This window comes from Electrophorus electricus, chromosome 25 (genome assembly GCF_041902795.1).
Source record: "Electrophorus electricus isolate QZ-2024a chromosome 25, ASM4190279v1, whole genome shotgun sequence".
In the NCBI taxonomy this organism is placed as follows: domain Eukaryota; kingdom Metazoa; phylum Chordata; class Actinopteri; order Gymnotiformes; family Gymnotidae; genus Electrophorus; species Electrophorus electricus.
This window is the reverse complement of record NC_137521.1, coordinates 7,576,402-7,585,000: the sequence shown is the minus strand read 5'-3', so window position 1 is coordinate 7,585,000 and position 8,599 is coordinate 7,576,402.

Genomic DNA, 8,599 nt, shown 5'->3' with positions numbered 1-8,599 from the left:
GTGAATTATATTTCTCGGCAATCAAACGCATGTATATACCCACGGAGCTACTCCCATATTACGAGTACAACAATATGCTTATTCCAGTATTTCATTATGGCATGATTCGCTTTTTCTTTTTTCATAGTGAAATAAACATAGCATCAACCTTTCATTCCCCACGCTTTTTTCTGAGCAGTATCTGAATCAGTAGCATAGTTATTTTCAAGTTATTGAACTGCAAAGTGACAGAAGGCAGCCATGATTTTTAATTAGGGACCAGTGGGCTCATAGGACATCTGCTGAGGGCAGTGAGGTGTTGAGCAGAGCTTAGTCTAAACTAAGAGACTGCATTACCCATACTGCCGCTATGGTGCTGCTCATTAACTCCCATACTGGGTAATGGAGTACAATTTCATCTTAATGGAACCGATTAATGCAGCATGGCCAATTTAAAAACAAAACCAATTTAGCTCATCAAAATGGGGCGGGGGATAATAACAAAGTTGGTGAAAATGATAGCAAGAGAAGTGCAGAAAGAAAAAGACGCCGATGTGCCCCAAATCTAGGTTAAAACGTTTTTAACATCCAGATTAAAACATTTCTGTTCTCTCATGCTTATAGTTGAACTCTTGCACTTTATTTTTAGTACTTTATCATTGCATTTCTTACCTTTTAATCAATTTTTCATGATTTATTATATTTTACATTCACAGTATAATTTTCTATTATATGTTATATATCTTCTATTATTCTATTGCATGTATATATTTTTTTCTGTATTATTTCATTATTTCATGCATTTTTTTCTATTATATCACTGCCAACTGTTACTGTGAGCTTTCTGGCTTTCTCAGCGAGGACTGTAAACCTTTGCAAAACGAACCTTAAAGAGAAATATTTAATGTGAGAAGTATTATTCAAAAACTATATTTAGTTTATGTATATGAGAAAAATATGGTGTCAGCACACACAGGTTTAGCTTTGTGGAGTCATCTGCTTCCTAGGCTACAGTCAACACAGTCAACTACCCTCAACTCACAAGCAGGAAGGGCAAAGCAAATCTTAGGACGAATAACGGCATACGTTATTAACTCTCCTTCCCAGAGAACACTTTTACAACTTTCCTTGTATTTTCTGCTATAGTCAGATCTTTGAGCTGGTCCTGGCACGGAGTGTTGTTTGGTTGATGTTTCTCCAAGGTGAGAGTCAGGGGGAGGTGCAGAGCGCGAGGAGCTAAAGGAACTGAGGGACTCTTTGATATCAGAGCTGGGTAATCCACTCTTCCATTCTGCTGTCATGTCTTCATCCCCGCACCAAAGTGCCCTTTCATTAACCTTTGACTGCAGTCACTGCCACGTTTGAAGTGCCTGAGCTTAAATTGACTTATCTTTCTCTGCCATTGTTTTTTCTTCTTGCCTCTTCTCCCTGTCTTTCCCTCCCTCTCTCTCTCGCTCTCTCTACCTCTCACAATGTCTCTCTATCTCTCTGTTTTTTTCTGAAAGTATCACTTTCTCACAGGTTTCTTGAAATATAGAGGCTGGGAGAATATGGCCCATGAAGACAGCTCTAGCTCTCTGTGGAGCATCTGCCACCAGTGTCTGCTCTGAGCTTTTCACCAGCCCTTGCATGCAAATCTACTAACTGAAAAAATCCCCCCCCAACAAAAAATGTTTTTGACATTGTTCAGGAATTACATTGAAGCCGGTGTCATTTATTTCCATTGAACACCAGCTGTGAGCCGATGCACTGGTTATTCTGAGTGAGCCCGCACCACAATGACATGCACTATTAGGAGGAAAACTATACCAACAGGAAAATATAAATACGCAGCATCTTGGCATGATAAAGACTGTCTGCTTCTTCAGGCCCGAATATTCACTATGTTATTCCAGCCATTGTAGCATGTTGTTTTTACTGAAATTGTCTGGATTATTAGCAATCATATTACAGTCTGATTGGTCAACAGATAACACAAAAAATAGTTAAATCACTTTAATTGGTCTACTATCTCAACTAGAAAAAATAATAATTTAAATAAACTGAACAGTTGGCCACGTTTGCCACACTGTCCCTACAGTTACATAAAAAATACTTTAAACTATATACATTATGTAAATGTTGATAATAATAATAATAATTATTATTATTATATATATATATATATATATATATATATATATATATATAAAATTCAAATATATATAAAATTCAAATATTAAAGATAACACACCACATTGATATGTGCTGAAACACAGTTCTGGTGATTTAAACCTGTTTTCACTAATCCACAGATAAAAGGTAAGGAAGAACTGCAGTAATGGCAGTTCAGTTCGAAGACCAATCCGCTGGTTAGTCGCTGTTAAAGGAAATGGTCTGGTACCTGAGTCTCATTAACTGAGTCTCATACCTTTTATTAGAGGATGCTGATTGGATGACATGCCTGTGTAACCACTGTCTGACTGATCATACTAAATTAAAGGGAAACGCATTAGAGGAGATGGTATTGATCTGCAACAGGGAGGGTGTGGGAGGGTGAGGAGAAAGAAAGAGCCAGAAGCTCAGGAGGGTGAAAACAGATGAGACCCTGGAGTGGTGGTTATGTAGGGAGGGAGGAAAGACCAGCGCAAGAGTGAACAAGGAAGGCTTAAGAAAAAGAGAGAGAGGGAGGGGGAGAGAGAGAGAGAGAGAGGGAGGGGGAGAGAGAGAGAGAGGGGAGGGGAGCGGAGGGGACATGACATGAGAGCTTTACTAATAATAACACCAATGTGCAGCTCATGATTTTTCACCCAGCAAGTCACACTCAGGTCAATCATTATAATATTCCCAACGCCAGCTGGACTTAATGGGTTTCACCAGACGTACGTGAGTCCTGCTCTCATCTGATGCTGTTTTATAGGGTCTCATTGTTTAACAATTATGAGAGGCTTCATGGAAAAAAAAAAAAGCAAGGATATGTTGAGATGATAATCTGTAGCCAACCCGCCATGACATTTTTAAATGTTCTGTAAATGTTTTACCCCATTTATTAACGATCATGGAATGTTTCGTCATGATTTATCAAAGCAATCTATAAAATGTTCTGGAATATTAATAGTGGCCTTTTTTTAATTTTAAATTAATCAGTATATTCGTGATATTGCAAATGTTTAACCATAACAGTCTGAGAAGATGTATCATACATATATTACAAGGACATTACATTAACATCATCTTCGGAATGTTTCCTCCTAACTTTGAGGGAACATTCACACGTTTGGGAAGGTTGTGGGAATGTTCACCCTTGGCTGGGTATGAAGGGAGCTTAGTGTTAAATGGGTCAGAGCTGCACAGTGCTGATGAATGCACCTGAAGCCCTAATGTTTCATCCGTGTGTTTTAGCATTGTACAGCACAAGCACCATAACAGCACATGAAGGGACTAGAGCCCGTTTTTTCTGCTGGGAAGAAGAGTAGCTTTGTTACGCAGGAGGTACACACAAAAGCGGCGGGAAAACCCGTAGCTCGGTTAGCAGACGTGCATGGAGAGAGAAGGGCTATCATTCTAAGCAACATTTCATTTTTACCCTTGGATGAGTTTAGATGACTTACATGGTGTTTTCGTTCGATTCTCGTCATGCTCAAAGGGTGTGAGAACAATTCCGATGATTTAACATGGAAACTGGTGCATCTCGGCGTTTGGAAACAGGTGTTGGTGCCAGATAGCAAAGCGCAGACCATTACAGCTTCAACCACTTCTTCATAGACGTGATCAAAGCCCGCGCACAGCAGACATGCTGCCCCGAGTCTGTGTCGTGGCCGTGTCGGCGAGAGCAAAGCGCGAGCCCTCGTCACTCCCACGCAGCACTCGCCTGACTGCAGCGAGCAGATGTTTCGCCAGACGAGGTGATTCATTAGCAATGGGTGCATCAGAGTACCTGACGCGGTAAAAGAAATGCATTAACGTCGACGGCTCGTAACGGAAAGCAGCTGTCTCCGCGCCTCTGTCTGAGAGCAAACGCAAGAGACCGAGGCGCATTCAGCCTGCATCTGTACTTAATTACTCCGTTAATGTTGAATGATGAATTGAAGATGCGTTGCAGATGTAGCTGTATCCTCCAGTCCATTTTAAAGAGTCGTTAGGCTATATAATAAAAAAAGACGGTATTGCTCAGGTTCTTTGCTAAGATAGAACCGTGAACAAACTATCCACACACTCGTCAGCCATCCAGCAGCTAGGGTGTTTCCTCACACTTCGCACCTGCCATTTCACCCCTGCTATAAAGTGTTATTGTAGCATTTAGAGTTTTTAAAGGTGGCTTTCAAGGGGGAGGCTAACCATTGCTGCTAATCACATCACAGCGCACTGCAGCATACGCACATCGCTTGACATTCATCTTAAACTAGCCAGACTAACCTACTTCCCCCGCTCACCAAACCATTCACGTTTTAGTGTTTAATCTGTGGTGATATTCAGGAACTGATCTGGACTAAACAGGAGCAAACAATGCTTTGCTCCTATACTCAGAAATCACAGTAAGATTTCACCCCCCTGTAGTAGGAATGCATTACAATTCTTCTTACTCCGGTTAGGTGCTCCACGTCCAGACCCTTGAACAACGGAACAGGGGAAGTGTGTGCTTGAGCACACCGCTCCAACTCACCAACGCCTGATGGCACCTATCATAACATAAAATTGCGATCCGCACTAAATCAGTGATGGATTTCACACAGATTCACCACTCCCTGGTCACACCTCCGGAAGGTGCTATAGGAGAAGCACAGCTGATAATAAAGTGCAATAGTCATAGCCAAAAAAAGCAGACACCATGGAGCACTTTATCACCCCTGCCTATAGTGCACTTAAGAAGACACAACACGGTGAGCCAGACCACACAGGAGGCAGAAATCAGCTCTGCGCCATTTCTCACTTCTCCGAGTTTAAGGTTCTCTGACAGGCAGAGAGATGTTTGTTATTACATATATGTGTTATCATGTGCATACTTTTTGCAGGGTGCGCATGCCATGTGCCGGGCTGCCCAGACTCCGCGTGTGAGGCTCGTTGTGTGCAGCTGTTCACTCTCAGGGGAGCACTGTTTTCTTCAAACCCACCAGCCAGAAGACCGCCGGATTCGAGCCAGAATTTTAACGAGCTTGTTCCACGTTCATAAGCCGTGTACAGGTATGCTAGACGAGAAGAACGTGGGCATCGTGACTTCTTTTCTTTAGCTCATTACCTTTGCTATTTTTATGTTTAGTACAGACTCAGGCGTGCATGCTGTTAGGCAGAAGGGGCTGCAGCTTCTGGCCCTTCCCCCAATGTTCTGTGGGACCCTGCGGAGTTGAGACGACAACATCTGAAATTACTTCAAGGCATATTTTCAGGCCACTCAAGCCATTTGAAACAGGTGACATATGTGGACTGCACTTGGAGACATTTGTCAACCTTTAGCAAGCAGTTCTGACAGCTCTCTCACAGTGGCCTCTTGTTGCCATGATCACACACTGCAGCCATGTCTCATGCAATCAGCGTTCAAGCACACACTGCTCCAAGGCCCCTACAGACATATGAACATACGCACTCTCAAACGTCCACACACACACACACACACACACATGCGTTCATTTTCAAGGCCTCTGTTGTCATCTGATGTAACATCTCCATCAGAGGCAGACATGCTCCCACCTGTTCTCAGAAGGCTTGAGCGTGATTAGTGGTTACAGAGGGAGGTGTGAGGCTCCAGAACAGAAGGTCTGACTCACATCAAGGTGCTTCCTTTATAGATCACTCATTGGCTAATCACTGCTGCAATGCTCGTTCTTGATAAGGGCCTCTTTAAAAGATAGCGGCATATGGGATTACTGCATTTGGTAGCTTGTGCTGTGTCTGAGGAACAACATGTAGGCTATGACACTTGGAATATGCTCATTTGTGCCAGTGTACTCACCACCAGCTTTATCAGAAACATACGTGTTGCTCCTGTACTCATGGGCCAATCCATGAGATTCACATGTCACAGAGGCGTATTATATAAGCGCACTATTACAGACTAGCCCATCGCTTGGCTTGAATAATTTGTCAGCCATCCCCTACACCATTCATCACTGCTCACTCTCCACCCACAGGGACCACTGCTGACCAGATATTATTCGGATGCCCCACCATTCTCAACACAGCAGAGACGGTGCCAGAGTAGTGGGTGTTGTGCTGGTATGAGACTATCAGGCCCAGTAGTGTTACTGGAGTTTTTACACATGTCAGTGTCACTGCTGGGTTGAGAACGGCCTGACACCCAAAAACTTCAGGACAGCAGTGGTGCTGAGCTGAAACGGAGTTGCATAATGCATGATGGATGTCTCGGGTTTTCGGGGAAACAGATGGGCTATGATCTCTGCATGTTTTTGGTAAGTAAATACTTCTATTAAAGTTGGAGTTGAGTGAATACAGTGAGGAAATATCATGGGGCACAGACTTAACTATGATCAAACATGTAGATTAAGATACCTATAAGAAATTGAATTTTGCCAAATATAAGAATAATTGGGATGGATATCATAGTTGGGCTGCCATGGGTTAGGTCACAGTACTAATACACCAAGTGCACATTAAGAGACAACAAGCAGAAGCTATTTAGTTGTATGCTTAACGTGCAGGTAAAATGATGTCATCTATTTGACATTATTCCTCATCTGCCAGCCTCGTATGGATTCAGTGTATAAACGACACTAATATGGCGCACAATGCAGTAAATTAACAGGAAGTGTTAAATGGAAAACACGATGAAAACATTCCGCTGTGATGTGTTTTTGTTTCTATAAACAGTTAAGTGGACTGATTCTTTCTTAATAGTGGTTGTAAGAGAGAGATGGGCTTCATCCAAGAGCACACACACACACACACAAACACATAGCATCATGGCATCATAAAATGAAGCTGATTTGGCATATAGTGGATATTAACCTCACCAAATCTCCCCCTAAACAACAATGGATCACAGTGCAGCTTCGTGACTGTGGTTTGGTGTAATTGCTGTATTATATAAATGATTGTTTCAGTCATGAGTTTTCAACAAATGCAGTATCATAACACAAGATTATGGACTCCCTTGCACCTCATAATAGGACTATAGTGACTAGTTCAACCTTGAAAACACACACACAAACACACACACTTGGGTGTCACCTGGGAGAATGGGCTACAAATTGTCCAGCATTTATATTGGAGGTCTGAAGGGAGGCTGTGCAGGTGTTTGCTTGTCTGCCATGCTACTCTTGACCACCTCTGAGCCACCCAGCAAGTCTCTGTGCTCACGGTCCATCTGTAAACACTAATATAGTGCAAAACACACACGCACACACACACACACACACACATGCACACACACTTTGTGATATAGAACCCTAAGTCCATCCTGGTGGTTTCTGTGTGCTAAGCTGTGCTGTTTTAGTTTGCATTTTTTAGATTTTTTTACAAGCTAAACAGCAGAACACAGAGCCACCAACAGACCCAAGCAAATGTACACAGTATAATGTTTTGCTTTTCTTTTCTTCCAGCTATTCCAGCTCAATCCAAGGGCTAGGGACTACCATCCCCTTGCTAATTTACAGATACAAAGTGACAATTTTTATGTCTTTTAATGACATAATTTTAAATGTGCTGGTGTCAGTGAAGCAGGGTGTGGGAGGGGCTTTTTTCTGAAAGCTCTGAAAGAAAAGTGGACTGATGCTGGCCTCTTGCTTCCAAACATCGTGCAAGTTTTCATAATTTAAGAAGTCCATCTTAATAATTTATCTACAGGTTAGGTGAGTATGACTTTGATTTACTCTGAAGTCTTATTATCCCAATACTATAAAGCATATTCCTTCTTTAAACTTGGAATTGCCACTATGTGTGAGAAGTGCTATTCAAATAAACCTGCCTTGCCTTGAATTGCTTTCTTTACTTTGCAAACAGGTCTAGGTTTATGGACGTCTTTGTTAAACAAAATTTGTTTTCTTTGTTGTCAAATATTGAGATAAAGAGGTAGTTTCAGTTCAACATGTACTGCTGGGCACTAAATATACAAGCAGCACCAATCCCTGCTTTCACACTACAAGGGAAAGGCTGGGGTAACTCTAACACGACTGCCATTAAGTAATGGAGTATTGGTGCAGAAAGGTATAGTGATGCTAGATCACCAGATCTTTTTTACACCCCCTGCCCCCACCGCCAAAACACACACACACACACACACACACACACACACACACATACTTCTGGTGAGATTATTTACCTAGGAACAGCCTGCCATGTTCACTCCAATCACACAGCTCTGTGTAAATATATACAAGCCCAGTAATTCTGAGATCTCTCCTCACAATGTAATATGTGGTCCTTGAACAATCTCGGTAAACATGGTTTCAGAGATGCCAAGCCAGGAAAAGCAAAATGCTGCTTTGTTATTGCTGCTGTTGTTCTCTTCTTTATTTTTGATGGAGGTCTATCGAATGTATTTGATCTTAAATAAGCGCTACGTGTCACAGTGATGCTGCTGTCTTTCTGGCACAAAAGTAATGGAACATGCACATTTGTTCAAAGGGTTTGTTTGTTCTACATCGTTTGGTCTGATGGTAAACAACAGTTCTGCTCCAAATCGGAGACT